The sequence below is a fragment of the Engraulis encrasicolus genome, chromosome 11 (genome assembly GCF_034702125.1).
Source record: "Engraulis encrasicolus isolate BLACKSEA-1 chromosome 11, IST_EnEncr_1.0, whole genome shotgun sequence".
In the NCBI taxonomy this organism is placed as follows: domain Eukaryota; kingdom Metazoa; phylum Chordata; class Actinopteri; order Clupeiformes; family Engraulidae; genus Engraulis; species Engraulis encrasicolus.
Genome location: NC_085867.1, coordinates 56,126,507 through 56,134,855, shown reverse-complemented (window position 1 = coordinate 56,134,855; position 8,349 = coordinate 56,126,507).

The following is an 8,349-nucleotide window of genomic DNA, read 5'->3' as shown; positions in this document are numbered from 1 at the left end:
CTTTAGGTTTGTAACTTGTCAATGCAAAGTTTGTGTGTGTGTGGGTGCATGTGTGTGCATGTGTGTAACAAAATTTGGAGTGCTTGCCAAACATTGCTGCCTTTGTAATCTCCCCGCTTTGGGTGGATGCAGAAGGCTGGTGGATCGGGTGGCAGCAGGGACAGGTATTTCTCCAAAGAGACAACAGGGCACTGGGGATCAGCAGGTTGCTCGTACATGAAACCCCTTAACCTCTGCTTATTTCGTTTGCCGTGGTCCTTGTAGTTCTCCTTGTCCTTCTCACGGCACGTGGACTCAATTTTTTAAAAAGCGCAGCAACACCTTCACCTACTTAGGAAACTCAGGACATTCCAAGTCAGCAAGGACATTCTGACCCTAGTTTTCTCATAGAATCAGTCCTTACCTTTCCTCCTGGAACAACTTAATTGGCATTAGACAAAAGAATAAACTTTCACGAATAGTGAACCAAGCCATCAAAATTACTGGCTCACCTCAAACCTCCCTATCTGAGCTGTACATTGGTGCAGTGATCAGGAAAGCTGAAATGATCACAGAGGACCCCTCTCACCCCCTCCATCACTCCTTCCAACTGCTTCTATTAGGTTGTCGTCCACGCATATTTTGAACGACTCTGGTTTCAGTACCTATTACCCTCGTTAGCCCTCCATCCCATGTGAAGCTGCACATCAAACCAGACCTTATTCAAGTCCGGCTGGAGTCTTTGGGTCCAGTGCTTCAGATGTTTTGATGGCTAAGAAGTCTGCCTCCTTCAGACTGGTGGATGGTGGATGCTTTTCTCTAGTCCTTGGCGACGCAGCTTCTTAATGACGCCCAAGAAAACATGATTACTTGTTGTAAATTCTTTGTCTTTGATTAAACACCATAATTTGGAAAGAGGCTGGCTGTTGATACTGTATATCTATTCATGGATGACCTTAAGCCGACATACAGGTAGCTGCTCAAACCGTACATAAAACTGCCTAAGGGCAGCATTAAAATCCGCCTTTCCTATCGTATCCAAATCTACTTGGACGGCCTTTTCGGAGCACTACGACCATTCATTAATGGTCAGCCCACCCACCCAACACATCAAAATTACAAACGAGGCCCTGCTGTGACCAATCGGGAGGGCACTCGCCTGCCATGCGGCTGACCTGGTTTTGAATCCCGGGTCCTTTGTTGACCCTTCCCCGTCTCTCTGCCAATTCGCTTCCTGTCCACATCTCACACTGTCCTATCAAATAAAGTCGAAAAAGACCCAAATAAAATAAAATAAAATATTACAAACGAATTTGCCAACATCTGACATACTTGACATGTCCTACATGTACCTATTGTTTGTTTTTACAATATAACGTTTCTTGACATTCCATTCCTGCGCCCGAATGACCAACTTAGATGCACCTCGTCTAACTTGGAGGCGCATATAATCTTCTTTTGGAAGGGTGTGTGTTTATGCCCGATTTACAACGGCTATCAGCCAATCAAAATTGAGAACCAGACAGCACAGTGTTAGATACTTAAGTGAAAGACATGAATGTATTGCAAATGGTCTTACACAGCAAATCATTACGTCGTCATTTCAGTTCAGTTTCACTTCCGTTTTCATTTACATGATTTTGCCTTCTCTTCTGTAAATGTGTGCCACTCTCCCAGTACTTAAGTTTGATATAAAGTGCAGAAGTCAACACTGAAATTAAAATTCTGAAACAGCAATCACTATTTCAGCAGACAAAAAACCCCATGTTACTGTTTCCGGGGAAATGAAAGCTTTTGCTGTTCCCAATGGATTGCTCAAAAGTTAACAAGTAACATTTTGCTGCTAGATGAGCAACTACAAAGGTAACTGTTGACATTACAACTAAGGAAACAAAATCCTCTTTTTTTGCAACAGTCTGCATAAGCTATACGGGCTCATTACATTACAATTGCCATTGCATTGGTACCAAGTACCAACCAGATTATTTGCGTTATTAGCAACATTCGTTAGGCTACAAAAAAACAAAGCAGTGGTGCATTTCTCAGCAGCGTTGTTGTTATCTAAGTAAGCAAGTTACAGTTGTAGGATAATGTTTTTACACCCTTTGAAATGTACATGTTTACATATTTTTATTGTCATAAGAGTAAGAATATGCACATCCCACCTCTCTGAGGCCAGGTGCAGGACAAAGCCACATCTGATAGTGGATGATGAAGACTAATGAATACCCTGTTGGGTCGAAACGTTGTATGACCTAAATAATCTTCAAAGCAGAGCTACGGTGTGCGGACTTCTACTTTTTCCATTATCATATTTTTCTTGACCATAAGATGTAAACATTCTCAAGAGAGGGAGGCATAAGTAAACGGCTAAACACTCCTCCAAAGCAAATAAAGAAGTTCAGACAAGCGAGACTTTTATACAAACACAAACAGGTAATTGGAGTGCTTCTGGGTCTTCACCTTTTTCCTTTAGTGCTCATCAGTGTAGGGGCTCTCAAACTTGGTCCAGGTAGACAAATGCTGAGGCACTCAAGGTTACAATTTTTACTTTTTTGTAGCCAAATAAAAAAAGTTTAAAAAAAATTACATTGAGTGCCTCAGCATTTGTCTGTCTACCTGGACCAAGACTATTGCACAGTTTGAGGGATTTCAAAGTCAATTGCTCAGGTGTTGCATAAAGCTGCCCTGTCCAGTGGAAAATGTGCACCAGTTAAGAATTAAGACTTGAAAAGGCATTGTCTGATGTTAGGGGGAAGACACAATGTCATGTTTGGAGGAAAATTGGATAACCACACCTTGACCAAAACCCCATGTCCACTGTCAAGTATGGTGGCAGGAGCATCATTGTATGGGACTACCTTGGTGCTTCAGGCCCTGGTCAGTTTGCTATCATCAGTGGAAAAATTAACTTGTGAGTATATTTTATAGGTATTTTACAGAAAAAAACATGAGATAGTCTGTCACACAATTGAAGCCCACAAGAGGATGGGTGCTGAAACAGGACAACAACCCACATTTATAAGCAAATCGACTTTAGGATGGCTTCATAACAATAAAACACACATTCTGGAATAGTCCAGTCAATGCCCTGAAACAACTGGCCTGACCTCAAGAAAGCTATTCACTCCAGGCATCCAAGAAACCTTGTTGAAGACATTTGTGAAGAAGAGGGAGGCAAGATTCATCCTGATTATTTTACCCATCTTGATCTGCATCTTCAGGAGACATCTGGTTAAGGTTAGCTAAGGATGGTCAACATCTGTTTAAGGTTAACTAAAGGAGGGTCAACACCTATTGAATGCAAGGATGTACTTATGCCTTGCTGTCCTGTGAATGTTAACATCTTATAGCTACTAAACATATGATAACATTCAGTTGTTTGGGTGGTATTAGATAAAGCAGACACCCTTTGTTCATTCATGCGATTCCGGTGAAGATCAGACCATACAATGTGAGAAATTCTAAAGTTTCTTTAGTTCTTTAGTTGGTTGAAATGCAGTTTCCCATTGGCAACCTACATAATTGCTTACTGCTTAGCAACGACAATTTCAAGAAACAGGATCCTGGTTAGCACAATGCTACACTGGGGGCCATGCCTGTCCTGAGGTTTGGATTTGCTGATTTTGTTATCTCTTTCATTTAGCCTACCCTTCAGTCGCCATTGCAATAGGCGTGTGGGACAGCACGTGCATTAGAATCAAGAATAATGAACACCGTTCTTCCTTACAAAACATTGACACTCCACTTTACTTACTTTACTTTACTTTACTTTACAACAGGATCATACACGTGACATAACAGTGTCAGTCAAGGACGAGATGATGTCAGTGTCATAAACGTTTTATGGTCATGAAAAGTTTGGGCTGTCTTTTAGTGGTGTGCATTGACACTGCCCTCACGATTCGATTCGATTACGATGCGGGAGGTAGCGATTCCATTCGATTTCATTCGATTAAATTAAATTCTATGATGCATTACAATACATTACAGTGTTTCCCACAGAAATTTTGGAAACTATGGGGGCACTCTGGATTTTTTTTTTTGTCGGGGGGGGGGGGGGGGGGGGGCTTTTCACGCGGGCCATTTTTTTTGGGGGGGGGGACGACATAGAAATTTACGCGGCATAAACGCAAAACGGCGAAACAATGAGTAAAGTATGACATTGGCGCATGGAGAAACTATAGGCCTACATTCCATCCATGTATGATTTGAGAATAAGATTTTACCCATGACATGTATAGTAGTACATTGTCATTTATATAAAAACTGCAGTACAGTGAATCATTTCTGTTTGCAACACACACTTTTCATTCGTCCCTCATGCAGGGGTCTATGCAATGAAAAAAAACAATATCAAAATAGGAGCCGAGATAAGAACTTAGGAGCACTGTGGAATTATTAACGCACATACAAAAAGGGTCTAAGAGAGTAGGCTATGCCTCACACACGCCTGCATTCTACATGAGGGGTGCTGGTCACAGGGCCAGTTTTTCAAAATTCCTCCCAGTAAAAGGGCTGAACAACATATTTATTTCTATATTCACATCAATTGCACATTCATTTCTATATGCAGCCCGATGTCTCCTCTGTTGTGTCAATGAAGGCCTGTCGCCTAACTCATTATCATACAACTGTAGAACCTGTAAACCTGTAAAACTGTAAAGCCTGGGGAGTGTCACTAAACTCATCCCAACTGTCCCTTTCTATTGCTCCCAAACCCAAGTTAACTACAACAACTTGACTAGGCGTTTGATCCCTTTGTCTTTCATGCACTCATGGTTTTCTCTATGTATTTACTCCAGGAGGAAAATGCGAAGGAAATCGTTTTTCAAATCGTTTTTTTAAAAAACGGAAATCTTAAAAAAAAAAAAAAAGTGTAAAAAAATATATATATATTTTTTTTCATTTTCAGAAACTATGGCGGCCAAATTTAAACTATGGCGGTGCGCCATAGTTTCCTCAATGTATGGGAAACACTGCATTACATTTCTACTGAAAGCAAAGCAAATGTTTCATCAGTCATGATAAGGCAATACAAGTAGTCAGATACTGAGCAACATTTTATTGGCTGTTTTCTGTATCAGTCTTGCAGTTTTCAATGCTTTGAAGTGCTTTTATTTAATTTAACACTCCTTTGCTCCTGAAATATCCACGGAAGTAATCGTAGCTAATTGTAGTAATTGAAGCTTAAAAAAATTGCCGCATCGATTCTGGAACTTGCCGCATTGAATTGAATTGTCTATGCCCCACATTGCATTGCATCACCGAATCGATTATCGTTGACACCACTTCTGCCTAACCATAACCGAATGTCACTGAATGACAACAGTCAGAAAATGTTTATGACATTGACATCATGTTTATGACACGTGCATAACTGCTTTACGTCACTGTTATTGTTATGACACTGTTATGTCATATGTATGATGCTGGCGTCAAGTAAAGTGTTACCCGCTATTCCAAACACTAGCTTCACCACAGAGTTGAGTCTGTAGCCTCATGTGTAGAATGTTTTTCCTCCAGCCGAAGACTTCACTAGTAATACACTATTGCAACGCTACACACAGACTTTCATAATACATGAAGACTTGGCCATTGACATTCTTTTAGCAGCTAATTTATAGCAGGGGCTATACCTTAACAGATTAAAATTAAGTTAATATGTCTTCCTTTACCTCCGTAGGTGTGGAACCTAGCAGTCTGAGGGATAAACAGCACATTGGATGTGCTCAGATCCATTTTTTCGGACATTCTGTGGAAAGCTGAATAGAACCGAAGACAATCAATCTCATTTCCATGAACATCACCCCGAGACCAGGAGATGTTTACTTATAGAATCACAATGGTATGCTAATGACAATGTGGTGTAGTAAGTCCAAAATACGTTATGCTATTTTGGTCATTATTTATCTCTTATTTACTTTACAGATTACACACCAGAAAAAAAAAACATTACTTTGATTCCTAACCCTGCATTGATTTGGCATCAGATTGTTTTTCCACAATGATGTAGCTTGTGATTATACACGTTATTCTGCAAAGCCATTGCTAGCATCAATCATCTATTATGCCCCAGCTTCCCCTTGGACAGTGCATAGCGCTGGAGAAGATGGCTGGTGGTTGTTTTGAGTACAGTGGGGTCCTTGCTGAAGTGCGTGTGACAAACAGACTTGCTTTAAATACTGTTTGACATATACTGTTTGACAAAAGTTGGACAGCTTTAGAAGCAATAGAAGACATCTGAATGTCTAGATCCAGCTCTAAATGTCTAGAATACCTCAACCTTTTTGCCAGCCTTAAGAACATGGGCACATGTGTTGACTGACTTTGCACACAACGGTTATTTTCTGAGCTCTTGCAGCAGAAACTGAACAGCAGCAGGGAATGGTTTTGTGATTTGTAATTTTTGTGTGTGTGTTTTACTTTTTAATTACGGTATGTAGGCCTACTATTATTGCTATTGTTATATTTTGTTAATTTTATTAATTTTATTGTATTTTTTACTTTTTCTACTTACTGTAAAGTGATTTTGTCCTAGTTAGTCCAAATTGTTTCAATGATCCATGCTAGTTTTGGAGCTACAAGTACTCTAATATTTACTCAGAGAACAGCTGGATGAACAGGAGAAAGTCAAAGTAAATTGTTAGGTGAACTGTGTAATAATTTTGAGCAGTTTATTTCCAGAGATCATGCTACCTATTCACAAATGTATTTGTTCATATACTGAGCAACACCATCAAATTCTAAGTATTCATTATGACTGGGAAAATTGCACTTTTCATACATTAAACAGTGGATATTCTGCATAGATATTCGTAGCCGCAAAACTTACTATACTTTGGTCATACTAGTAAATATGAGTTAATTATTTAGTACATATTCATGAAAATATTAAATTTAGCAGGCAAATAGGCAGCATAGTTTCAATGAGCACCATAGTTGCTGAACCTCTGGCCATCATCCCACACAGGGCACCTTTAAGGAGGGGTGGAATATGAGGATATTTCCACAAATGGTGGAGTGTTGCTTTAAACAGCATTATCTGATGTCTGGCCTATATCCAGTAGCCTTTTGTTCCCATTCCCAGAGCTAAGTCAGCCAGCCAGCCTGCTTGCTGTAACCTCACTACGTGTGTTTGTCCTTCCCGAGCTAGTCACATGTTCTGTTTGTTTTCCAGCCACTGGAGAGTGTGTGCATTGCACTTATCTGGAGTTTGTGATGTGGTTGATAAAAGCAGATTCCATTAACTGTAGTGCAGTTTCCTGACAGTGCTACTGTAAAGGCAGTACTTTAATTGAATTCCAGGTTACATATTAGCAAAGTCTATGAGGAATTGGACCAAATACCTCTTGGAGGAAAGGTTTGCAAAATCTCAAAAAGGCTAACTAACAATCAGAATATAATTACATAATGGTAATTGTTTGACAATTGGGAAATTATTATTTTGATTGTTTCTGTTTTCTTGCTATATCCTAAAATATGTTCCAAATATGTTCCAAAATAGGAAATCCAAAACAAAAATTAAACAACCAAACTTTGTGACTTTGGTCTTTGTTTGAAATGCCCTGCTTTTGAAGACCTAGGTCACTTATCATTTGTCTTGAGCCTGCAACTCATCTACATCCAAATCCGGCGACACCAAGAAGATCTATACAGATCTTACAGAGTGATTCATATAAGGATACACAGTCCATTTCTCATTTTCCTCATATACTGTACTACATGCAGGAAGTAGGGCACACATGCACATTCCATGAACTTCACCATATAGGCATGGGATGTGCATGTTGCTTACTCACATACTATAAATGAGGTTCTTATTTTTTCCATACATAAGATTTGTATTGCATCGTAGGTTTTTATATATCCTTTTCCTATGGGTATCCTGTTGCATTCAAACGAGAGTAGGCCGCTAAAATATCTGACTTCGTAGCACATGCTCTGTGCTGTGCAGTGCGTTCTCCTGGGTTGTTGGTGGTGGGAGTTGGTATGGAAATAATTTATTCCATCCAAAAGTTATTGACACCTCCATGCTTTGATACATTAGTACGGTTGGGATTATTAGAAATATATTTACTGTCCAGATTGTTATACTCATGTCACTTCTCAGTTCTAAGATGCAACCTCCGTCCTGTGAAGCACTGCTTTTTAAGTGGCAAAGTCCGATGTTGGTTAATGATTTTCCAGCAAGCCAGGTCAGCCCAACAACAAAAGCCTAAATATAGGAGAAAGCCATGGAGTGAAAAGACAAAAATGAAACCTTTGTTGACACTTCTTCAAGATGTTTTATTTATCATAATGTTTGATCTACATTGTCATAAGATGGTCATGATTTTGTTTCAAAAGTAAGTTGTGTGTATCTATGTA